Raw genomic sequence first — 26284 nt, 5'->3', positions numbered from 1 at the left:
GCCGTCACCAGGGGCATATCCTGAAAAGGACCATGGAGGGAGGCTGTGGGGGGAGCACGGAAGGATCTGGGGAATTCTTCAAGATGCATGAAGAAACTGGGATCCTAATCTTTGGTAAGAGAAATCTGTGGCCATACCTTGGTTCTGCAAATTTTTTAAATCACATTTTTTATTGTGGAGTATAACTTAGACACTGTACATTGAACCAGGCAAGACCATATGGTAAGCTAGAAAATATTCTTCAATAAATTTAAAAACATGGAAACAATACAGTCTATTCCCTGACCACAATGGAGTGATATTAGAAATCAATAATGAAAAAATTTTCTAAATGCACAACTACTTGGAAATTAAACCGACACACTCCTAAATAACCAATGGGTCAAAGAAGACATCAAAGGAAAAATCAGGGAATACTTTGTGATGAACAAAAATGAAGACAAGGAACCAAAATTATGGGAGGCAGGTAAGTGGTGCTGCAAGAAGTGTATACCTGTAAATGCCAGCATTAAGCAAGGAAAAAGATTTGTCAATAATGTAATTTTGGCCTTAAGACCCTTTAAAAGGAGAAGAAAACAAGCAAGAAGAGGGGAAGAGTAAAGGATCCAGCAGAACTGGACAGCCACGGACTTCCAGGTGAGAGCGTCACCCCCACCCAGGAGAGCACCTGCCGGGAGGAGGACGGCCCCCACCTGACACCTGGGTCTCCCTGGGACCAGAAGCCCCGTCCCGCTCACTTCCCCTCCCCTCCAGCTAGCTCCCTGCTCCTGGCAGGAACCCCTTCATCCCCAGGCTGCCTGTCGGGTTGTTTCTGGGAGACCAGAGGGTGACTTTCCAGAAACCACACAGAGGAGGTGAGGGGAGCAGCGGAGGGCTCTGCCTGTGATCCCCAGGCCTGGAGCAGGGCTGCCCTTTGTGGGTCCCCCTTGGGCCTCTGCCGCATGGGCATCCCCTCGGCTTGGGGGCAGTGGGTGTCCCATCACACGAGCTCTGAGTCCAGCGGGAAAGGACCGCTGTCCCCTGAGCCCTGCTTCGCACACAACTCCTGACAGCTCCACGGAAAGAACAGAAGGCTGTTTCCAGATCTAGAAAGCTGGGGTAGAATCCCGAGGTCCAGGAGCCACTGGGCAGCTGAGGCAAACTAAAAGACAGACAGACAGTCTGAGGCCCAAGGAGAGCCGAGAGAGGCAGGGACAGAGAAGCCCTGTGAACCGGAGATGGGAAGTTTGACGCTGAGGGGGAGCCAGGCAGTGGGACAGGAGGGAGGGGACAGCTGAGGGGGCCTGGGCCTCTTGCCCTCCCTCCCTGTCCAAAACCCTCACAGACCCCCAGGCCCACGCAGACACTGGGACCCGCCTGTTTGCCATCTGGGCTCTACCTATGTCCCTACACAGTCTAGAACATTCTGCCCCAATGCCCTGATTTTGCCCCTGCTGTACACCTGGGCTGAGGTCCCCGATGAGCGTCCCCCCCTGCCCCCAGGAAATTCTGTCCTTCCTGATCAGGCCCGGACAATGGAAGGGCTGAAGTGGATACCACGGCCTCCTGGGGACCCCAACACCTCTTCAGTTCTGGGGAACCAGCCTCAGGTGTCAGCACCTCTGCCCGTCAGGGGACCCTGGAGAGGAGGCCTGTAAGGGCGGGGAGGGGGCTCGGCTGGGATGCCCTTCCCGAGGCAGAGGGGCTTTCTCATCCCCGTTCTCTGTCCCCAGCACCATCCTTTTCCACAAATCACTCACTGCCTGGAGCCCTGCCTGTCCTTCCTGCCACAGCCCCCACCCCAAACTGCCAGGAGGTAGGAGGCCCCAAGAAACTGCAGAGATGGCCAGGGCTTGGAGGTGACAACCCCGTGACCCAACACAAGTCTGTAAGATGCCCCTGGCTGGCGGGAGTGAGAGTGGGGGCTGCTGGGCACAGGGGTGGGGGGATCGGGGTGGGGAGGGGCGCTGAGGGCAAGGGCCACCGCCCTGGGGGAGGGAGGAAGGAGCGGGTCTGAGGCCTTGACAGCGCCTCTCTGGCTTCCCTGGGCTGCTCACTGCCCCTCAGCCCCTCAATGTCCCCACCTGTATGGGGAGGTGGGGCCAGGCTGCCTTGTCCTCCTCGGTGGGGTCCTGCACCCCTGTTGGGGTCCCGATAGTTGTTTGGGACCTGACCCCTTTAGTGAATGTAGATGCCATCGTTGTGCCTCAGTTGAGGGAGATCCACGAACCCCCAAAACCCTCCTGTGCACCCACAGTCACAGTCACGGGACCTTTGACCCGGTGACCCCAAGTCCTTGACCCCTCCCTGCGACAAACTCCTGCTGACGCAGGATGAATCTGGACCCAAACATCGTGGGATTGAGACCATCTTCTTAACCAAAAGGGGGACGTGAAATGAAACGAAATAAAGCTTCAGTGGCTGAGAGATTTCAAATGGAGTCGAGAGGACACTCAGGTGGACACTCTAATGCACTATATAGATAACGCTTTTTAGGTTTTAATGTATTGGAATAGCTAGAAGTAAATACCTGAAATTACCAAACTCCAACCCAGTAGCCTTGACTCTTGAAGACGACTGTGTAACAGTGTAGCTTACAAGGGGTGACAGTGTGATTGTGAAAGCCTTGTGGATCGCACTCCCTTTAGGCACTGTATGGATGGATGAGTAGAAAAATGGGGACAAAAACTAAATGAAAATTGGGTGGGATGGGGGATGATTTGGGTGTTCTTTTTTTACTTTTATTTTTTATTCTTATTCTGATTCTTTCTGGTGTAAGGAAAGGGGTCAAAAATAGATTGGGGTGATGAAGACATAACTATACAATGGTACTGTGAACAGCTGGTTGTACACCATAGATGACTGTATGGTATGTGAATATATCTCAATAAAACTGAATTTAATTAAAAAAAAGGTTAGCAGATCTGGGTAACTGGGTGGGGCATATATTGGAGATCAGGTGAAAAACTGGGAGGATCAACTAGGATCCAGGAAGCAGGACGCCCAGAGAACCCAGACGAGCCAGATAGGAAAATCAGGAGGGCACACGTGAGCTCCAGCAACAAAGGAAACCTGCTCTTAAAGGAAATTCAAAGTTCCTCAGAAAGGTCCTCACCTTCTCCTGCTAGCCAAGAGACTGTTCTGAATCTGCCAATGAAACAGGATGTGTGTATCCCTGAATTGATTGAGAAGTGTGGAATGAAATTAACCGGATGAACAGTTCTCAGGAAAAGAGACGGAGAGAGAAAAAGAGAGGTTGATTACATAACTTATTGCCTGCAAGCCAGAATAGGTGAACAGGTTGGGATCCCACTAGCAACCTTAGGGTGGTTTAAAAGTGTTCCTGCAAATTCCCTGACACCCCTTTCGAAAGCTGCCGTCTGGTTCCCGGCCCCCGCCACTGGACCAGTGTGTGACTCGCTTCTGATGGACAGCACATGGCGGAAGGGACGTGGCCGGACTTCTGCAGTCTGGGTGTCTGTCCTGGCCTCTCTCTGTCCCTCTCACGGAACCCAGCAGCCATGTGGAAGGTGCCCAGCCCTGAGTGTCCCGGTGGACCTCCTGCACCCACCTGTAAGCGTGTGACCCGGTCCCTGGCCTTCAGCCTGGGCGTCTTCCCTCTGAGGCCCCAGATGCTGTGGGGGCAGAGGTGAGAACCCCCCACCACACCCCCTGAATCCCGGACTCAGAAACCCTGAGACATAGCACTGCCTTCATTTGAAGCCATTATGCTTTGGGGTAACTTTTTACACAGCAATAAATAAACTAATAATTAATATACAAAGTGGCAAGTGCTCTCTCTGAGGCCCCGCAAGACCCCTCTGTAAGGACAGTCCTGCTGGGATTGGGGACCAGGAAGGAGCCCCACCCCTCCCCACAAGTTAGGGCATTTGGGGTAAAGCATGAGGAGGTCTATTTTGCAAAGCCTGGTTGGAGAGCCTGCAGCTGAATTTCCCTTGCTAGGTTTCTCCAGGTCAAGGGTGCTCAATGAAGGCTCGTAGAAATGAAGTGCTTCTCGGGAGCGGCGGGTAGCTGAGTCTGTGGAAAGAACGAGCCATTCACAGGGACAGAGCCTTTTCTCAAAGGTACAAAGGGTTTCGGGAGCCCAGGGATGAGAGGACCTCCCCAGCGGATAGGAAAGAGAAGGTTATAAAGGCACCTTGAAGCTGAGCTTTGTGGGCTGGGGAGGATTTTGACAGTTTGGGTGAGGGGGGCATGAAAGCACCACAGGAAGAAAGGCACAGAGGTCTCGTGTGTGTGCACGTGTGTACATGTGTGCACGTGCATGTGCATGTGTGTGCGTGCCTGTGTGTGTCTATGCTATGCCGAGGGGTCAGGCCTTATCACCTTTGACAACAGACAACAAACCAAGGGTTTAGCAGGCAAGTGAGATGTTCAGACCAGAATGTAGGCGTTGAAAGGTGCTATTGGGGGTTGAACCCCGTCCCCTACAAAAGGCATGTTCCAGTCCCAGCCCCTGGTCCTGTAGGCGGAGACCCATTTATAAACAGGATCCCTGGAGATGTGATTAGTCAAGGTGCGGCCCAGAATGAATGAGGGTGGCCCTTCATCCAACATGGCTGACGTCCTTATAAGCAAAGGAAATCGGACACGAGAAGAGAAGCCACGGGAGCAGCCACAAGCTGGAAACCAATGGAATCCAGAAGAGAAAGGAGAAGGTGCAGCCATGTGCATTGCCATGTGACTGAAAAGCCAAGGAGCCCCAAAGATTGCCGTCCAGCCTGAAGACACCAACCCCGGGAGGACGCAAGACTTGTAGCCTCTGAAACTGGGAGCCAATAAATCCCTATTGTTAAGCCAACCTCTTGCTCTCCTTATTTGCAAGGAGTACACCAACAGACCCAACCCAGAGCTGACAGTTACTTGGGATTGTTTTTCTAAAGTTGGGATCAGGTCTCACCTCCCTTGCCCACCTGCGCTGTGACCAGCCGCACAGAGCAGTTAATATACGCTGACGGGGGCCAGCTCCCTCTACGGCTACAACACAGGGTGAGAGAAGATGCCTCCCCTGGGAGGGACTGGGATCCAGAGCCTCGGTCTCATCTCAGCGGCATCTAATCCCTTTGAATCTCTACCCAACATATGGATCGGGATTCAGGACTTCATAGCAATCGCTGAACCCGAAACATTTCATTTTAAAAAACTGTGCCTTTCCATCATTCAAGTTTTGAATGATGTTTTGTGCTGGTTTGGATGTATTACATCCCCCAAAATGCCATGTTCGTTAATGCTATCTTGTGGGGACAGGCGTATTAGTGTTGAATAGGTTGGAATTCTTTGATTGAGTGTTTCCGTGGAGCTGTGATTCAATCAACTGTGGGCAAGACCTTTGATTGGATAATTTCCATGGAGGTGTCACCCCACCCATTCAGGATAGGACTTAATTGAATCACTGGAGTCCTATAAAAGTGTTCATAGACAGTAGGAGCTGCTGCAGCCAACAGGGACACTTTGAAGAATGCACAGGATCTGAGAGAAGAGCTGGAACACAACCCAGGATCAGCAGACACCAGCCATGTGCCTTCCCAGCTAACACAGCTTTTCCAGACACCATTTGCCTTCCTTCGGTGAAGATATACTTGTGTTGATGCCTTACCTTGGACACTTGATGGCCTCATGACTGTAATTTTGTAACCAAATAAACCCCCGTTATAAAAGCCAATCCATTTCTGGTCTTTTGCAAAATGGCAGCATTAGCAAACTGGAAGAGGGGTTAATGGAGAATCACAGGACTGAACCTCACCAGTTGATCCTCTCGCACCTGCCATTCCCAGGCCATTCCTCCCAGGAAAGGAAGGAAGCTGGCCACTGGCTCAACTTCTCAATGAGCACGGGCATGAAACATTCCAGAGCCTTCCATTGCCACTTGGGGCATAAAAATCTCTGAGCTATTACACTCATCTGGTAAGAAGACAGGGAAAAAGAAAGGAGGAAGAGGCCTGAGGCAGGGGTCCCCTTTCTCATAGAAGGTTGTCTTCAATGTGGGCACCTGGCAGGCGAAGAGTCATGAGAAAGAAGTCTCTTTGGCAGGCATCACAGGTATGTAGGCCCGGCCTCTGTTGTTTCTTCTTTCTTGTCAGGGAGAAACTCCACCCCGTTTCTCTTGGCAAAAATTCAGTTTATCTCCACAAATGTCTGGCCTTTGGTCTCAGGAATAACCACGTAGATGTAGACAGCAGTGAGGAGGCAGATTCCGGCAAAGACGAAGAAACTGTAGGGACCAATGGCCTCCTGGGCCAGGAAACAAAGAAAACAGGTGGGAATGGAGAGGGAAATGGCAGGGGCTTCTGCTGAGGGCCTCTGTAAGTCAGAGAGGAGTTTCCTTGTGGCCAGTTTGGCTTTACTCCTGGAGTGGTGGCATAGCTAGGAAACTGGGTCCCGCCTCAAACGTCAAAAGGACCCCCTAGTCTTTGACCATGAGGATGTTATATCCTCCGGGCCCTTGAGAACACTGAGTTGATGTGCCGTCTTCCAGAAAGAGTGGAAGGAGGCAGCTGCAGGGATTTGCTCCTGGCTTGCTTCCTATTGCCTGTTGACCTTGGCAGAGCAGAGCCCCTAAGTAATTAGTCCTTCAACTTGGGGTGACTGGATTCCCTTCAGTCAATGGGAAACTAGTACACGGATGGTCTGCCTGGTTTCACAGGGCCTTGAAAGGGTCCGAGAGCCCACCCTTGGTGAACTAGAAGGAGAGCCACTGCTTATTTCCTGGAGCTCCTTCTCAGGGGTGGGATGAAGGAAGCCGGGGAGGGGGGTGACAGAGGGGGCAGCCGTTGGCACTCACCTGGATGGAAGGGAAGACAAGGCCCACGATGAAGTTTGTGAGCCAGTGCACCTCCCCGTCCACCATGAACCGGCTGGCCGTGAGGACTGCAGGAAGATCTCCGTCCTGAGCACGGAGGGGACCGGACCTCGGGGCGAGGACATGGGGAGGGGCTCAGAGGATGGGCTGGTGCTGACCTCTAGTACTGTCTATTCCAGAAGGCGTGGAATGCAGCTGGCTGCTCTAAGCAGCGAAGCCGGAAGGCAAGGAAGGGTCTGCCCTGCCCCTGCCCCCCCTTGGCTCCTCCTGGGCACGCGGGAGGTGGAGGTGGTGTTCCCCTCCAGTGGCCATCAAGGTCAGAGCCCCTCACTCTCTCTGAGGCCCCCCAAGACCCCTCTGTAAGGACAGTCCTGCTGGGATTGGGGACCTGGAAGGAGCCCCACCCCTCCCCGCAAGTTAGGGCATTTGGGGTGAAGCATGAGGAGGTCTATTTTGCAAAGCCTGGTTGGAGAGCCTGGAGTTGAATTTCCCTTGCTAGGTTTCTCCAGGTCAAGGGTGCTCAATGAAGGCTCGTAGAAATGAAACGCTCCTCAGGAGCGGCGGGTAGCTGAGTCCGTGGAATGAACGAGCCATTCACAGGACATAAAGCCCTTCCCCTGCGCTGGGGTCTCCTGAGGTTCCCGGGGCCGCCCCTGAGCTCCCGGGCCGGGGCAGTGCTGCCCTCCAGTGGTGGGTCTGGGAAACGCAGGCGCCGGCGGCTACACCGTCCTGGGGTCTGGGTCAGGGTTTCTTTTTATAACCGTCCCCTAAGGAGCCTGGAATAAAAGGTCTGAGGACTTTTTTCCTAATCGCCATCCGCCTGCAAAATTTTAATTCCAGAGATACGCTGCATGTCTGTGTGCTGTCTGTATCTCTGTGGCTTCGCACATAAAAAGAGCAAGCTCGCCCCCCACCCCACCCCCACTGGGTCCCGTGGGGGTGACGCGGCCCCGTCGGGGAGGTGGGCTCTGAGCGCACCGGGAGCAGAGGGCGAGTGCGGCTGCACCGGGGACGGCCTGGGTGCGTAAGTGCCAGGTCCCGGGGTCCCGTGGGGAGGGGGCCCCCTCAGGCTCTGCACCCCCCACCCCCCGACTGGCATGGAGGAGGGGGTTCTCGGCCCCGCCCCTCGGCCCCGCCTCCTCGCCTCACCGGGGTCGGACCTGAGCGGCCTCTGGGACCCCCGCCGCCCCGCGCCCCCGGGCAGGGAGGGCAGCGCCGGCCGGTCCTCTCCCCGCTGCGCCCCTGGAGGGCCCCCGGCCCGCGTCCCGCTCCCCTGAAAGATGACAGGGCGGTCCCGGCCGCCGCCCCTCCCCGGGGCCCGGAGCAGCCTCCCCGCCGGTGAGAGCCGAACGGATCGGTGCCTGTTCCCGGGCACGCACAGCCTTTTCGGAAGAAGCTCCCACGGGGACGCTGGAGGCGCCTCTTCCGGGAGTGAGATCAAGGTTTGAAGGTTTGAGTCTCCCCGGGTGGGGACCGAGGCTGCCCGAGAGCTAACCCAGGTGAGGTCTGGAGGCGGAGCTTAGCACGGGGCGTGGACAAAGCCGGCAGGGGTCACAGGTGGAGGCGAGGGGGCCGGTGTGGCCTCAGGTGGCCCTGGGCTGAGGGCCTGAAGCCAGCACCTGGGGGTTGGGAAATGGGCCCAGGTGCCCCCAGGTGGGTCGGCTGCCAGGCGCTCCACCGCACAGAGGCTCACCTCGCTGGGCTCTGGACCGTGACCGGGAACCTCCCAGGGACACAGAAGACTTGCAGGAGCCCCCGGGAGGTGCACAGGTACTCACTATGCCCGATGGAGTGTCCCGCGATGTAGGGGAAGACACAGATGACCCCAAGGTAAGGCAGCTCGGGGACCGTGCTCTGTGAGCAGAGGCAGGGCTGTCTGAGTCTCGGGGGGCCTGACCTGGGACCTCCAAGTGTGGAGGGTCCCCCCTTCCTGCCTCGGGAGGAAACCACGCCTGGATTTTTGCACCCCTGGCGGCCTCCAATGCTCCGCGGGTGACAGGGAGGAAGGCGAGAGTCCGCCGACACCTTTCACGGCCCTTCCCTAACGACAGCCACGCGGTGCAGCCCAGGCCCTGTTCTCTGCACCCCACATGCATTAGTTCATTCCTCTCCACGGCACCCCTCTGAGTCTGGACACTTTGTTCCCATCTGACAGATGTGGAAACGGAGCTCGGCGGACACTGGACACAGGTCTGGGAGGACACTGTCCTCAGGGGTCAGGCAGTCGCCTGAGTCTGCCACCAACAGGTGCCAGGGGTGGGATCCAAACCGCTATGCAGAGAGAATCTTCTAGGCACCGCCGGGCCAGGGGGCTGGGCGGGTCACCATCCTCTCCAAAGCAGGTGTCTCCTCTGCTCCCGGCAGCCAGGAGAACGACTGACAACAAGCTAGGCCGGCAGACTGTGACCCCCAAACCTACCCACACAGCTCGCTCTTTAAGCACAATGATGATAAAGTCTACGCAGGAGAAGTCAGCAGCGGGCTGGCAACGGGGAGGGGCGGGAAAAGCTTCGGCTGGAAAGGAAAATCCACTAGAAGCTTCTGAGCAGAGAGGGCCAGACTGTGATTCACGTTCCACCAGAGGTAACTGTGGGGAAGCCAGGGCAGAAGCAGGTGGAGGTGGGGGGTCCACTTTAAGACACAGAGGAGAAAGCCGATGCAGGCCAGGCCTGGGCACGGTGCAAGGGGCAAGCCGCCGCGGCTGGCTGATGGGTGGACACGGAAGCATGAGAAAGCGTGGCCAGGGATGCCGTGGGGTTTCTGAAGTGTAACCAGCACGTGCCTCTGGAGTGGAATAATGTTTGCTTTTATTTCCTTCTTTTGGCTGGTCTGTAGTCCCTAAAGTTTCTAAGAATTTATATTAGTTTAAAAAAAAAATATTTTCCAAAAGAAAACTTTAAATTAAACAAAACCTCACTCTCTGACCCCCTCCTCTGTTACTCTCCGTCTTGCCTGTTGTTTGACAGGTCCCTGCTTTCTTGCTCTTTCTTGAACATAACCACCGGCTTCTTCCCCCCAGACGTTCTCTGTGCTCCCCCAGTAATTGCGGAGAAAGTCACTGTGGAGAGGAGAGCTTGGAAAAGAAGGAGAAGATCAGCTATCATCACAGAATAATCTCTTCACGCATTTTGTGTCCTCCGTATAAGAATATTTCCACTGAGATCTTTTAAACTGAAAAAGGGTCAGGCTCAGTTTACTGCAAAAACAGCAAGGGCACGTCGAGAGCCGAGGCTGGGCAAAAGGCAGGTTGTTTTAACAAGATTTCCTGGTATGGCCATCCCAAGCATTTTTAGAACTCTGGCAGAACACAAGCAGTAAACACAAGTGGAGAAAACGACAAATTAAAACTCCACATTTGTTGTCCGGGCTGCCAGCCTGCGTTTTGACCTGACTCCGATTCCATTGGCACCTGCTTGAAAACGTCCCGTCTTGCAGTCCCTCTTTCCAGTTCATCCTCTTCCGGCCGCCGAGAGTTTTCTGGGATTAGATACTGGCCTCTCGCCCTTGACACGGCTTTCCCTGCAAAGTGTTTTCCTCCCTTCTCCATGTCATGGCTCGGGCCCCCTGCATGTGGGTGTATTGGCAGGGGTGCGTGGCGCACGGTGCTCCATGGGTTTCATTTCAGGTGGCAAAGGGGCATCACAAAATGCTAGTGGGTGAAGGGGGCACGGGGCTGCAGGTGCACCGGGAGTCTTGTGGGAGCCTCCCACGCCCTGCCCGGCTCCCCCGCTGTGGGGCAGGAGAATGGGGTGCAGACCTGGAGGAGGAGAGCCAGCGTGAGCCCGAGGCAGGCCGAGCCGCAGACACCGTAGCCGAGCAGCATCAGAAGCCGGCGCCCCAGAAGCTCCACAGCGACCGCCTGGAGGGAAAGGGGCTGGTGAGGGGCCTCACGGAAACCTGGGGGCCGCACGTGGCGCCCCGGACGCTCCAATCCTCACAGCTCCTTTTCCGAGCCCTGTCACCTGCTCCACGGCCCGTGTGGGCACGTGGGACCCCCTGCCCCTTGGGTCCGCCTCCTCCCTTCACTTTCTCACCATCCTCTGATGCTGGTCCCTCACTCCCCTGCCTGCCTTTCCAAATCCTCTGGAAGTGCCTCAACCCACTCAGGGCTCAAACGAGCTCTGGAAAATACAAACAAGCAATAAATACATGTGTAAAAGAAGTTTGATCTCACAGGTCACCAAAAAAATGGGAATTAAAGTAATAACAGCTTGGAGATGCTCTGAAGAAAGGATTGTTGCAATCGTGGGGTGTTGCAAACGAGGGCCCCTTGCTTGCATCCCCTTTATAATGCAGCATACACAGCGGGGCTCGAGAGATTCAGATTTTAGATGTGAAACTCTGAAATAACAGTATTACACCCCCCAAAAAACAGTACCTATATCAGAATCCCGGATATGGCAGTCATCACGGCCATTTTCCAAAGGAAGAAACAGGAGTTTGAGTGACCTGCTCAAGGTCTCGTAAGGAGGAGCGCAGCCACGAGGCCAGGCCCCCCCCAGTGAGGGCCAGAACCCCCCACACATCCAAGAGGACTTTGGGGGCACCCTCTGTGCCTGGGGGAGCAGCTGCTCCGAGACCCTCCCCTGCCCCCGCACTCACCGAGCTGACGGTCATCACCATGTTGACCACGCCGGCGCCCACCGCCACGTACTGGGAGTGGGCAGCTGCCAGGCCCGCGGCAGCGTAGATGGTGTCTGCGTAGTAGTTGATCTGAAACCAAAGCACGAGGGCCGGCTCTGCCCGGGCCCTGCCTGGGTGGGCCCCTCCCCTGGGATGGACGTGCTGAACAGCCTCAAATCCTCAGAGGCCCAGAGGCCCCCCTTCCTGATATGTTCCTCGGGAACCAATGGGCTCACCCATGTGACACCTACATTTCTGGGGAGTGACTCCCCCCTTTTTGAGCCTCTGCCCATCGACAGATGCAGTTAGAGCAGAAGCACCCACACCCACGGAGAAAGATGCCCCCAGTGGGTTCCAGCCTAGTGCGTCCGAGGTGGGCTCCCGACCTGAGCTGGCCCGAGTGACTGCCCTCCCCTGGGAAGCTGGCCAGGGGCCAGGAGATCTCCGTCCTCATCCCAGTCTAGGTCCTCTTAGAGTGGGAGGAAGTACTGGGGGGAGATGTTTTCTCTTGAGATGGGAAGCAAAGGGAAATGTTCTGTAGCAAGAGAAGAATAAAGTGGACCCACGGGGCGAGGTGGAGTTGAGACAGAGCGAGGACATCCTGGACTTCCTATGACATTCTGTCCCTGCTTCCGGGCTGTTCCAGAGGCCAAGCTGCTTCCTTGGCCTCGGTTGGCTGAGCTGTTTCTGCAAATTAAGTTGGCTTTGCCTAAGCCACTTCCAGGGGCCCCATCACTTGTAAACAAAAGCACCCGTGCAATAAGGCGTGATGCCCCTCACCGCTGCCAACTGGGCCTCGGGCTCGTCCGCTGCATCCCGACCCACCTCACTAGCTCCCTCGCTCATCCTTCTACAGAACTGAGCTTTGCCCACGGTGATAATATGAATACTCCTCATAGTATTTAATCACATCTGCTCTCAGTGGATCCTGGGTCCTGAGAGAGGACCTTGCAGAGCCACCGGAGGCCCTGGCTCGGGGACTGGCGCCCTCCCCGTCCCCCACACCTGGCCCCGTGCACCCTGCCTACCGCGTTGACCCCGGAGAGCTGCTGGCCGGCCACGAGCACGGTGATGGAGATGAGCTGCCAGCGGAGGGGCCGGAACGAGAGGAGGCTGAGCACAGACAGGCGGCCCTAGGCCTCCTCGGCCCGGTGCTCCAGGCGCATATCCTCCACCTCGTCCTCCACGTGCGGCCGGCCCCTCAGCCTCCTCAGGGCTGTGGGAGAAGAGCGTCACCCACGGCAGGGGCTGAGCGTCCCCCCAGGGCTGGGACCACTTGCGGGGACTGAGCTTGTGCCTCGACTTACCAGGCCTGGGCCAGGGGACCTGATCACCCCCTGGGGAGGGTAGTAGGTACGGGCGTGAGTGCCCTCTGCAGCCCCCCCGAGCCTGAGGAGCGAGGTCAAGGCAGCTCCCTTTTCCTCACCCAAAATGCCACTGGCAGGGGAGGCTTGCCGGAGGAAACCGCCTTTCTCCCAACTGCCCTTTCCCCAATTCCTTATCTTACCCACACACTCCCTGGTGCCAAGGCCACTCCTGCCACCGCCAGTGCGCATGCACCGTGGCCACAACAACCCCCGCCCGCTGCAACGGCTCCTGAATCCTCTCAGAACCAATCCTAGCCCCTCTCCCTTCAATATTGCCATTTTAGGCTACTTCACCTCCTTTCCAGCCCTGCCCCTCTTACCAGCCTATATAACCTGTAATCACCCCTGAATAAATCTCTTTGGCGCATACTCCTACTGGATGAAGAGTGTTTTTGTCCTTATCGCCGCCCTCCACACCTTGCACGCCTCTCGCCGAGGACTTTGGCCACGTCCTCCGCCTCGCCCTCGCCTCCGGGAAAGAGCCCCCGCCGCCGGTACCCTTTAAGCAGCCCCGAGAGCTGAGGGCTCGGCTACCGGCCGCCACTCCCCCTAGAAGCAGTAACCCCGACCGCAACTGGTGCCCCGTGTGAGGAGCGTCTCCACACGACAGTTTGGCAGGTCGCCCGCTCGCCCGGACGCCCCTCCAGCTTCCCATTTCCTCGCCTGCAAGGTAAGGGCCGCCTCTCCCTCGCCGCTTCCGGAGCCGTGTGAGGTTCCTTGCTCCGAAGCCGCTCCTCCCTTCCCCCACGCTCTCTTCATCCAGTAGGAACTCCTCCCTTCCCCCACGCTCTCTTCGTCCTCTTGTATGCGCACTTCTATGACCCCCGTTCCTCCTAACACTCTCCCTCTTCCCCTCCATTACTTTGCTGTAGTTCTTTGTATCTTTCTTTCCTCATTTGGCACCGTGGGCCTCTTTGCAACTGCCCCCCCTGACTGCTCTCGTTGCCAAAGGGCACTGCTTTCTGCTCTCGCCGTCTCCTTCGGCCTTGCAGCCACAGTTTATCTCATTCTCTCTGCTCGATAAACAACTCCTCCTTCTCCTCCCCGCCAGCCGGCCGGCCCGGCTCGGGAACAACTCCCCCTCCTCTCCCCTCAGCTATGGGTAATCGTATATCTACATGCCAGGCACCTCAAGTTCGCGCTCTGGCGGGTCTCCTAGACACGCATCGCTGTAAAGTGTCTGTCCGGCAGCTGCAGATATACTGGGATCTCCTGCTGCCCTTTAACCCATGGCTCACCACTTGCCATCTTTGGGACCCTGTTACTTATGATCGCCTTATTGATCGAGTCACTAATGCCATGGAACATGAGAGCAAGCGCTTCCCTCCCGGCTTGCTCCCCACCTTGATAACCATCCGCTCCTGCCTTCAAGGCTCCCTCCCCCCTGATAGAGGCCCCGTTAAATCCAAAGAGGCCCTATCAACCCAGCCAACAGACTCAGATAGCGATACTAATTCAAATCATGACTCGGACACGGAGTCCTTAGTCGAGCAGATTAACAACGCGCTCGAGGTGACTCCCAAAAAGCAAAATAACACTGCGCCACGCCAAGATGGCGAACTTCCTCCTTCTTCTTCCATCGAGGGGAGGAAATGCTCTGGCGATGACATCAGCCCTAAGCTGGGCCAGAAACCGCATACGCTTTACCCCGCCCTTCCACAGGGCGGAGCTAGTCCACCATCTTATGCCTTGAACCCCACCCTTTCACAGGGCGGGGCTGATCCACCATCTTGTGTCTTAGCCACGCCTACCGCGCCGCCATCTTGCGACGCTTGGGGCCTCCCACTCCCGCCTCTCCCTCCGGCGAGCTCCCCTTCGGAGCCGCTACCGGCAGCTGCCGCCGCTCCTTCCACCCTGCCGACTAACAACCCCTGGCTGCCTTCAGCACCTCAAGGCAACCCTTGGGGCAACGCTCCCCCTACCCCCACTCCCGCGCCAAGTCCTCTGCAAGCGTGTCCTCCTTTCTCTCGTGCTTTTCGCTGCTTTCCTCTTAACCTTGCCCCCACCCCACAGAGGCCGCATGACTGGTATCCCATTGACTTAGATACTATCAAGCAGCTTCGCAAGGCCGTCAAGGAGGACGGGTTAGGTAGCCCATATGCTTCCCAAATACTACAGGATCTCGCCATGAACTATTGCATCCCCCAAGACTGGGCCTCGCTTGCCCGTTCAATTTTTAACCCCGGTCAGTTTGTTGACTGGCGTGCTCACTTCCAGGCAGAAGCAGCTAAGCAAAGTGAGCAAGATGCAGCCATTGGAGTCTATCATCCCCCCGAAGCCTATTTGGGCACGGAAGCATTTCTAAATGCGTCTGCTTATATTAATGTCCCTGCCACCTTCTGGACTATCCTCAGAGGCATCGCCCTACGCACGTTTGCCAATTGCTCTGCCTGTCGGCCTAATAAATTCACCAAGCTCTTCCAGGAACCGAGTAAGTCTTTCACCACCTTTGTCTCCAGAGTCGAAGAAACCTGCGCTCAAAAGGTCTTGCCGGCGCTGGCACCGGAATCGCTGCGTTAGCCAGTCAAGGCTCCGCCCTAACTCACCTCAGAGCGGCTGTTGACGAGGACATTCGCCACCTACAAAACGCTATTTACCATCTAAAAAATTCTGTCAATTCCCTCTCTGAAGTCGTGCTCCAAAACCGCCGAGGTCTCAACCTTCTCCTCCTCAAAGAAGGAGGCCTCTGCGCCGCCCTAGGAGAAGAGTGCTGTGTATATGCCAATTCCACAGGTCTCGTCGAGGACAGCCTGAAAAGGGTCCGAGAGGGACTGGAAAAGCGTAAAAGAGATCGTGAAGCCACCAATTATTGGTCCAGTTTTTTCACTCCCATCCTCCCATACATCCTTCCTTTTCTTGGCCCCCTATTAATAATTATTCTAGCTCTCATCTTAGGACCCTGCCTCATCCGCAAAATTGTCCAGCTTGTAAGAAAACAAACAGATGCCATTTTTTCCTCGTTCGTGCAAATCCAGTATCAGCGACTCGCCACCTCTGACGCCCCCCACTCCAAGATGACAACCAACCCTCCGCGACCTCAACGCCACCGGTCAACCCGCCGACCGCGAGGCCCTTCTCAATCACCTGAACATCGCTCTCGCCTCGAGTTCCAGCTTCTTTAAACCCCTGAACTTTAAACCCCTGAACTTTAAACCCCTCACCTTCTCCCAGCCCGCTGCAGCGGAGCCATTGTCAAGCGCCCGGGCACCACACCAACACTGAGCTCCAGCCTCGCTGAGCCACCGTCAACCCCTTTGTCCCTTCCCTTACCTCCCCCTTCCCTCACCCTTAGCGGACCTCTCCGGTAAAGCCTCTTCCTCTAATTAGAAAAGAAAGGGGAATTGCGGGGACTGAGCTTGTGCCTCGACTTACCAGGCCTGGGCCAGGGGACCTGATCACCCCCTGGGGAGGGTAGTAGGTACGGGCGTGAGTGCCCTCTGCAGCCCCCCCGAGCCTGAGGAGCGAGGTCAAGGCAGCTCCCTTTTCCTCACCCAAAATGCCACTGGCAGGGGAGGCTTGCCGGAGGAAACCGCCTTTCTCCCAACTGCCCTTTCCCCAATTCCTTATCTTACCCACACACTCCCTGGTGCCAAGGCCACTCCTGCCACCGCCAGTGCGCATGCACCGTGGCCACAACAACCCCCGCCCGCTGCAACGGCTCCTGAATCCTCTCAGAACCAATCCTAGCCCCTCTCCCTTCAATATTGCCATTTTAGGCTACTTCACCTCCTTTCCAGCCCTGCCCCTCTTACCAGCCTATATAACCTGTAATCACCCCTGAATAAATCTCTTTGGCGCATACTCCTACTGGATGAAGAGTGTTTTTGTCCTTATCGCCGCCCTCCACACCTTGCACGCCTCTCGCCGAGGACTTTGGCCACGTCCTCCGCCTCGCCCTCGCCTCCGGGAAAGAGCCCCCGCCGCCGGTACCCTTTAAGCAGCCCCGAGAGCTGAGGGCTCGGCTACCGGCCGCCACTCCCCCTAGAAGCAGTAACCCCGACCGCAACCACTGCCCTGCTGCAACCCCACCCCACCCAGAGCAGCCTCTCCTCTTACAACGCCCGTCTACCGCACCCAAGAGCCGCCCTGAACCCCACTGTGGACATCCCCCGCCACAGCGGCACTTCTGTCCTTTAGTGTGCATGCATCTCCAGCATGCCCCCCAACCCCTCCCCTGCTCACTCGGGGCTTTGGGCATTTCGGGATGGCCACTGAAGGCATGGGGGGAGGGGTGGCAGGGGCATGGAGTGGCGAAGGAGGGCTTTGACGGGGCAGCCCGGGTCCCCCGTACCTCGACGTGCTGCTGCTTCGTCTCCTTTCTGAAACAGAGTGTAGTGAGGGCTCTCGGGGAAGAAGGGCAGGGAGAGGAGCTGGAGCAGGGCCGGGATTCCTGTGATGGCCAACAGCACAGGCCAGCCTGGAAGGAACTGGCACCGTGACCTGGAGACTCTGAGCCAGTAGGGACGCCCTGGGGACCCCCAGCTGACCTTCCCCCAGAACACCCTCCTCTCGGGAGGTCACTCGCCCACAGCGTTCCAGCCTCCGGTGAGAGCCAAGGACTGTGGGGACAATGGGTGGCTGCCCGAGACCCATCCACAGGGGTTCACCATTAAAAATGGAGACAATAATGGTTATTCAAGAGATGGTGTTATTAATTCATTTTGCAAGAAGAACATGGTTTTTCATACGAAGAGCATATGAGTTAAAAGTTTGCTCCCAGCCCCACCTCGATCAAGATGGCAGAGTGAGATGCTTCAGGTTTCCACCACCCCTATGGAAGCTTTGGACAACCAGCAAGAACTGGCAGAAGCATCATTCTGAAAGTTCCAGGAAACAGTTAAAGGACTTCGGTAAGTTGGCGAGCACCGGATCAAGAAAAAGGCCACTTAAAAGCAGTGGGATCTCATGGTGCCCTGGCTGGCCCCTCTCCAGCTCGCCCATGCTCCCAATGCAGATCCTTGGCCCCAGTTCCAGAAGGAGCAGAGAGACCCTTGTGCACATACTGGGAGTGTGAGTATCTGGCCCAATCTCTCTGGTGGTGTGAGCGACTTGCTGTCCCAGAATTTGCTCTGTATGTAGAAGGCAGCTCACCAAGCTCTCCTGTAGAAAGCGCAAGTATTGCTGGTTGTAGGATATACAGCACAGTGCCCAGACCATCTGGAAACTGTATCCCAGGGAAGAGGGGACATCCAGGGCTGCGTAGATGGGGGAATTCCTAGGACCAAACACACACATTCCCAAGATAAGGCATCTGAGCAGAAAGGATCAAGTTGGCCCCTACACTTTGGCCTGGAGCTATTCTTTAAACTCATTGTATGGATAAACCCTGGGGGAAGGTGCTCCCACAGGGCAATCTGCAAAGACTGGGGAAGATGTTTTCTTTTTTCCCTCCTCCTCCTTTCCTCCTCCTCCTCCTCCTCCTACTTCTTCTTTTTTGTTAGCTCCTGGCATTCAAGGAAAGCTCTGTCATAACACTAGATGGATATAAGCTTAAGGAACGGATGCCTCAGCATCTAAATTCCAGCAATAGCACATCAAACTATCAAAATGTCCAGGATTCAACGAAAGATTACAAAACACACAAAGGAACGGAAGCGATGGCCCAGGCAAAGGAGAAGATTAAAGCATTTGAAACCATCAATGAGGAGGGTCAGACCTGGGAAATTCCAGACAAGGACTTGATAAAAAAAAATGTTCTAAATATGCTCAAAGAGCTAAAGGAAAACATGGACAAAGGAATCAGGAAAATGATGGATGAACACAAGGAGAATATCAGTATAGAGATGGAAATTATGAACAGGAACCAAAGAGAGCTGAAGACCACAGTAACAAAAAATTAAAATTCCCTTGAGGGGTTCCACAACAGATTGGAGCTGGCAGAAGAAAGAATCAGTGAACTTGAAGACAAGACAAGTGAAATCATCCAGTCTGAAGAACAGAAAGAGGAAAGAATGAAGAAAAGTGAACGGAGCCTGAAGAACCTGTGGGACACCAAAATGCGTATGTGCATATTGGTCTATATGCATAGTGGAAGTCCCAGAAGGAGAAAAAAGAGGTAAAGGGGCAGAGACAATATTCAGATAGTGGCTAGAAAACTTCCCAAATTTAACAAAAAAATGAATACACACATTTAAGATGCTTAACAAACTCCAAATAGGATAAACCCAAGTAGATCCACATCATGCCATGTTATTATAAAGCTGGAAAATGCCAAAAATAAAGAGAAAATTCTGAAAGCCACAAGAAAGAAGCAGCATGTCACATACAAGGGAGCCTCAGTTAGATTAAGTGCCAATTTCTTATTGGAAACCATGGAAGTAAGGAGGCAGTGGGAAGGCATTTTAAATGCTGAAAGCAAAAATTTGCCAAACAAGAATTCTGTGTCTGGCAAAACAGTCTTTACAAATGAGGGAGGAATTAGGACATTCCTAGAGAAACAAAAGCTGAAGGAGATTGTCTCATTAAACAGGTCCCACAAGAGATGCTAAAGAGAGTTCTGCAGATTGAAAGGAACAATAGACAATAGATCAAAGGTGCATTATCCTCTGGTGAGGATAATGACATGGGTAAATATAATTGCCAAAAATGTTGTATTTTTGATTTGTAACTCCACTTTTTACTTCCTACAGGATCTAAGAAGCAAATGCTTAAAATGAAATGATAAACCAATGCTTTTGAAGACACAACGTATAAATATGGAATTTGTGACAATAACCTGTAAAGGTGAGGGGACAAAGGGGCCTAGGAATATTGTTTATGCATGCTATTAAGTAGTTATATTGGTATCAAATCAAATGAGATTGTTATAGATTTAGGATGTTAAATGTAAGCTCCATGGCAACCACAAAGAAAATATCAGAGTATGCAAACTTACAGAGTCAGAAAGTAGAGTACAGGTTACTAGGGGTGTGAAGGCAGGGATAATGGGGAGTTAATGCAAAATGAGAGTAGGGTTTCTGTCTGAGATATAGGGAAAGTTCTAGCAATGGTTGGTGGAGAAGGTACTGCGACATTCTGAATGTAATTAATCTCACTGAATGGTATGCTTAGGAGGGGTTGGGATGGGAAGATTTATGTTGTGTATATGTTTCCACAATTAAAAAAGAAAGTAAGAAAGAGAAACTGAAGAGAGAATGACAATTGAATGCAATACACAACACTGGATGGGATCTAAGAAGGAGGAGAAATGGCTCAAAAGAACATAAGAAAATACTGGAATACGGAATGTAAGTTTAATAGCAATGTTACATTTCTTGAACTTGGTGACGGCATTTAAGGTGGTTTCATGGGTGAATATTCTTGTTTGTAGGCTAAATGGAATTATACATGTTCAGGCTGTATGACGTGTACAACCCGCTCTCAAGTGTACAGAAGATAGAAAGGTAGAATGATATGGCAAAGACGACAAAATGTTGGAACTGGTGGGTCTGGGTATCTTGGAAGGGGATTACATTCTCTGTATGAAGTTTGTATTGTTTTTGCAACTTTCCTGTACATTTGAAACTATTTCAAAATTAAAAGTTTTTAAAAATGTAAAAAAAGTTTGCTCCCCATAATTAGCCATTAGGGAAATGCAAATCAAAACCACAAAGCAATATCACTTTGCATCTACTAAAATGGCTATTATTTTAAAAAAAAAGGAAAGTGCCAACTGTTGGCGAGGATGTAGAGAAATTAGAACCCTTGTTTATTGTTGGTGGGAATTTGAAATGGTGCAGTGTGTGGAAAACAGTTTGGCAGTTCCTCAAAAAGTTAAAACTAGACTTACTATATGACCTGGCAATTTTACTTCTAGGTATATTCCAAAAGGAATTGAAAACAGGGTCTCAAACGGATACTCATACACCAAAGTTCATAGCAGCATTCTTCACGATAACCAAAAGTGGAAACAACCCAAGTGTCCATCAACAGATAAACAAAATGTTCATAAATGAAATGTGGTACATCCATGCGGTGGAATATTATGTCATGAAAAGGAAGGAAGTCCTGAAGCGGGCAACAACATGGATGGACCTTAAAGACATCATGTTGAGTGAAATAAGCCAGACACAGATGACTTCATTTCTATGAAATATTTAAAATAAGCAAATTCATAGGGACAGACAGTAGATCAATGGGGGAGAAGGAGAAATGGGGAGTTGTGACTTCATGGGTGCTGAGTTTCATTTGGGATAATGAAAAATGTTGGTAATGGATGGTAGTGATGGTGGCACAACAATGTGGATGTACTTTGTGCCACTGAATTGTACACTTAGAAAAGGTTAAAATGGCAAATTTTATTTTGCTTCCACAATAAAAAGAAATATATTTAAAAAAATTGCTCCCTAGAGAAAATGAAGCCATATCTCGTTCCTAATTAGAGGACTGGAAATCTCGTCATCTCTGCTTCCCAGGAGGCTAGGGTGGGGTTGGGGACCCTGAGCTGTGTCCCAAAGCTTTGGATATGGGGGTGGTCCTGAGATTTGACCACGAGGGCAGAATCTGCCTCCCACCCCTTCTTGCTGTGATGCAAATTGGACAAGCCATTTAACCTCTCCAAGCCTTGGTTTTCTCATCAGTAAACTAGAGATGATTAATAATAACAACAAGTATCATATAAGGATTCGTGAGGATTGAATACATTGAAACATACGGTGAGTAGCGGGGGTAGGTCTGTATAATTTTCCTCCAAATCCCATCGGTTCGAGTCTGTCTAATTGAAGTCGGAGAGTTTAATTTTCAGCTGACTCAGGGCCCTCGGGGACTCTTGACACTTAATGAGCTTTCATCGAGTACCTTCTGGGCTCAGAGCCTCAGAACCTCTTCAAGGTTTTGTGGGAAATACAGAGACACTGATGCACCCACCAAGGACCTGGGGTGGAACTGGGTAATTTGAACATGTTTTCCCACGCCTGCAGCCGGCCCCATTTCCAGGCCATTCTCTGGCCATGCCCCTGGGTGACTACTTCCTGTTTCCTTCTCCGTCCTCCCACCTGTTCTCCCCCCTCCACCTTGAATCATCCTTCTCCAAGGAGGCAGAAGCATCCCCAGGCTCCCCAGCCCCTGGAGACCTACCTGGCTCTCTACCTGCCTGCTCCTGCATTCATTTCTCCCCGCAGAAAACCCTCTTCTCTCCACCCCACACCTCTCCCAGCTTCTCTGTCCCTTTAGAGCCAGACTTCACCTGGTGGCCGCTATTGCTCCTCCCAAACACTCTTACACCTACTCCCCCACACCACCCAAACTGTCCTGGTCCAGGTCACCAGTGTCCACCAAGGTCCAGCCTGCTCAACCCCAAGGTCACCTCTCCATCCTCCCCTGACCCCATCCAGCGCAGTGTGGTTCCAGCTCAGCCAGGGACTGCTCCCAGGGTGCCCGCTGCTCGCCGGGGTCCCTCCCCACCTCTGACCTCTGGTGCTGCCGGTTACCTGTGGGGTTCCCCAGGATGGCCTGCAGGCTGAAGATCTGAGCCAGGAAGACTCCCAGGATGACAAAAACCTCGGTCATGGTGCTCAGCAGCACCCCCGCAGGTGCTTGGGAGCCAGCTCCCCCAGGTACATGGGAAGGGCGCTGTACGATACGCCTGGTTCAGGCGAAAGGAAAGTCAGGGAGGAGCACGGTGGGCCAAGGAGCACGGTGGGCCCAGCCGCCCCGGCCAGTTTCATTCAGTTCCGTTTCACAGGCCCAGAGCTTCTCCAGGGGCCGCTGCCAGCCTGCGTCCCTCCCCTCTGGGCAGGTGGAAATGGGCCACTCCTGACCGTTTCGTTTGGCTTTTAAGGAAACCCCTTCTGAATCTTCAGACCCCACGGGGACAGGGGAGGGGTCTGAGGCCCCTCTGTGTCTCTTACCCAAAGGGACTTAACTCTTTTGCCTGGGTTTATTCTGATTTTCTTCCAACATATTTTACTTATCTGCTTACTTTTCTTTTTAATACAAGGATTCATTATAGTTAAGAATCCGCCTTGCTGCTGACTGAGGCCCCGAATTCTGGGTTCTTTTTGCTTGAAGCCCCTTATCCTCAGTTTAAAGCATATACTCCCTGGAAGTTACCTTGTAAACCTTATCAGCTCTTTACACGCCCAGGTACAAGTATGCTTTTAAAGAGCATTCCTGATCCAAAATTTTGCTATACAAAAGGCAAGGGACAGAGGAACGAGGTTCACAAGGGCCTGAGAACCGAGATGGGAGGCTGCCCCCGCAGGGGAAAGCGCCCACTTAGAGCCGGGAGGAGCAGAGCACAGCCACCTCCGTCCAGCCCAGCCTCCGGCCGTGGCCAGTGGCTCTGGGCATGTCCGTCTCAGAGACCCTCCCCCGGCTGGTGAACCTGAGCCCGGGCTTGGCGCTCCAGCTGTCGCCCCCAATACCTGCACAGACTTCCAGAATCGCTCGGGAGAAGATGATCAGCTTAAAGCCTTGGCCACTTTGCTGACTCCCATGAGGAAGGCGGGGATGATGGCAAAGATGTTGTTGATCAGGAGGGTTCCTTTTCTGCAACAACAGCAGAGCCCAGAGGGCAGGGGGTTGAGGGGCAGAACATTCCTGATCCAGCTCCTATTCTCCAGGCCAGTCATTATGGAGGTACTGGGAATGGGCCTGAAAGGGGAATGATGAATGGGAAGGCTAAGAAAGCAATGGTGAATGGGTGGAAGTTCCAGGAAGGAAGATCTGGGAAGTGGCAGGTAGGGCACCCTAACAATGGAAGCTGTCTGAAAATGGTTGGGAAGAAAAAGGAGTGGGCTGCCTTGAGAGGTAGTGAGCTCCCCGTCACTGGTGGTATTCAAGCAGAGGTTAGGCTAGACCATTGTCAAGAATGTTGCTGAAAGGTGGAGAGTTGACTAGATGTTCTCTAAGTTCCCTTCCAAGGCTGAAAACCCATGACCCTATAAAGGAGAGGTGGGAGGGTCTGAAAATAGTACCCTGCTGGAGGCACCCTCCTTCCTCACACTCTGTGCCCTGATGTGGACTTGCTTCAATGGCTCCCTTGCCCACCCCTCGCCTTGGGCTTGGGTTTTGCCAGTGGAGAAGAGCCGTGGATCAGAAGGAGGTAGGGGTGCTGGAGCTATGGCCCCTGTCCCCACCGCTTCAGGGCTGGAGATGGGAAAGATGTTAGTGGCCCCAGGATACTGCACCTCCCTCAAGATTTCCCCATTCTGTGCCCACAATCGTGAAGGTTGTCAGACACCAACTGATAGAGGGGCACTGAGTCAGTTACCCCAGGAGGGCAGGGCTCTGATGCCCGAGTGGGCTCCGAAAGTTCTGTGAAAGCACCCCAGATACACTGCACTGAGGGCTCCCCAGGCAGACGACAGGCAGGCAGACGGCTTCCTCTGGCCACAACTCTCACCCGGGGCTGCTGCCCCCCGAGGGAGCTAACCACGGAGCAGAGCAGGGAGCCAGCCCCAGGGCCCAAAAAAGAACAAACGGCCCACTGCTCCTTACTCACACACGTGCACACACAAGCACACACACAGGCACAAACATGCATACAGACACACACGCATACGGGCATACAACATGTAGACATACACATGCACATGCCCAAGCACACACACACACACACACACACACACACACTGCCTTGTCGGGAAGCTGGGGGCTGTCCGGACCCTGCTAAGACCCTGCCGAGCAGACTCCACTGCCCCTCCATGTCTCAGGCTCCTCCTCTGCAAATGGTGAGGGGTAAGATGGTCAGAACAGGAAGTGGAGGCCAAGCCTGGGCTTCCAGAACAGTCCATCATCCAAATGGTTTAGCTGTGAGCAGCAGAGTCCAAATTAATGAAAAGACTGAATTTTCTCCATTCAGGTACATACAGTGTGGAATATTAGCTATTGGACCAATTAGTATCTAGAAGAAGAGGTCTTTGGGTCCTGTTTCAATAAATACATAATTTTCAGTTGGCATTCTTTACTTTTGTGCATGAAAATTAAATGTGTTATGGTTCTGGAAAAGTTTATTTTCTGTAGCGGGCCTTCCACTCATTCCTACAAAGTGCCTAACTCGGCACAGCCCGGCCGAGCGCGACGGGGAGCTCCTCACGAGCGGGAGCTGGGCAAACGCAGGCCCACCGGGCCCCACCAACGTGCGGCCTTGGCTCACGCTTTCTGTCCCTGGGAACCTTGACCCGCACACCTTTCCTTATCTGCGGAGTCACGTCTTTGGAGCACCTGGCCCTGAACGTAAAGATCAGTGCAACCAAGTAAGCCAAGCAAAGTACAAAGAAATGTTATTCCCATACGAGCTAGGAAACGGTGGCACGTGCAGCGACTCAGAACACGGCCGCCCTGATGGGGCTGCCGGGAGAGGAGAGGCTGTGGCTGCTCCAGCCCGGAGCCACAGCCGCTGACCATGAAGCCAAACCCCGCATCCAGCACGCATTGCACTCCTGCCAGAAGTCCAAGGCTCGATGCTGAGCACAATCAGGAGCTTTGACCTCAAAGACGGCACCACCTCCGCGTGGGGGGTGGTGGGAGAGAATGTTCTTCCCATGCAACTGGCTGGGGAAGGAAATCCCAGAGAAGTCCAGGGACTTGCTCTAAGGTCATGACGTCTATGGCCAAGTGGGGCCTCACCGCCTCCACACCAGGTGCACAACCACCAAGAGAAGATGCAGTTAGCTAAAGTGAATTTTGATGCTTCTTTTTTTATCCCACATGTACAATTTGGTAAGTTTTGATATAAAATTATCACCCCAATCAAGATATAGAACCTTTTAATCACCCCTAAAAGTTTCCAGAAACTTTTTATCGGTCTGGCTTCTTTTACTCAGCATAATTACTGTGAGATTCATCCGTGTCATAGCTTGTATCATGCTGAGCAGTTTTCCATATTCTATTGTATGGCTATGCCAGAATTTGCTTATCCATTTACCTACTGATGGACTTTTTTGTTGTTTCTAGTGTTTGACTGTTACAAATAAAGCTGCTATGAACATTTGGATACAAGCCTTTCCATGGACATTTTCTTTTTTAACAGTTTTATTCACATACCATACAATGCATCCACAGTGTACCATCAATAGCTGTCAGTATAACCACAGAGTTGTGCCTTCATCACCACAATTTGAGAGCTTTCTCATGGCTCCAAAAAGAAAAGTCCCATACTCTCTATATCCCCTTATTATTGACACTTAGCATTGACATAATACCTTAGTTACAACTGATGAAAGAATATTCCAATATTACTAACTGTAGTCCATAGTCTGCATTAGGTGCATTTCCCCCTGTGCCACCTTTCATTAACACTTTGTAATAGTGATGTACATTTATTTGTCTGGTTCATGGGAGAACATTCTTATATTTATACAATTAACCATAGTCATCGTCCAAAACAGGGTTCATTTTGTTATACAGTCCCGTTTCATCCTCTAGCTTTCCTTCTAGTGACATATAGAACCCTAAACCCCCCCTTTCAACCATAATCACACTCATAGTTCAGCACTGTTAACTATACTTACAGTAATGTGCTACCATCACTTCTATCCATTTCCAAACATTTACAATCAACCTTATTAAAAAT

At 53.1% G+C, this 26284-nt stretch overlaps 1 pseudogene; it reads right to left on the bottom strand.

Moving 5' to 3' along the window:
- Window positions 1-6004: 6004 nt before the first annotated feature.
- LOC119514748 lies at window positions 6005-25116 on the bottom strand (annotated as a pseudogene).
- Between the last annotated feature and the right edge of the window lie 1168 nt (window positions 25117-26284).

This window comes from Choloepus didactylus, chromosome 2 (assembly GCF_015220235.1).
Source record: "Choloepus didactylus isolate mChoDid1 chromosome 2, mChoDid1.pri, whole genome shotgun sequence".
Classification (NCBI taxonomy): domain Eukaryota; kingdom Metazoa; phylum Chordata; class Mammalia; order Pilosa; family Megalonychidae; genus Choloepus; species Choloepus didactylus.
Note: the sequence above shows the minus strand (reverse complement) of the source record. Positions and strands in the feature narration are given on the sequence as shown.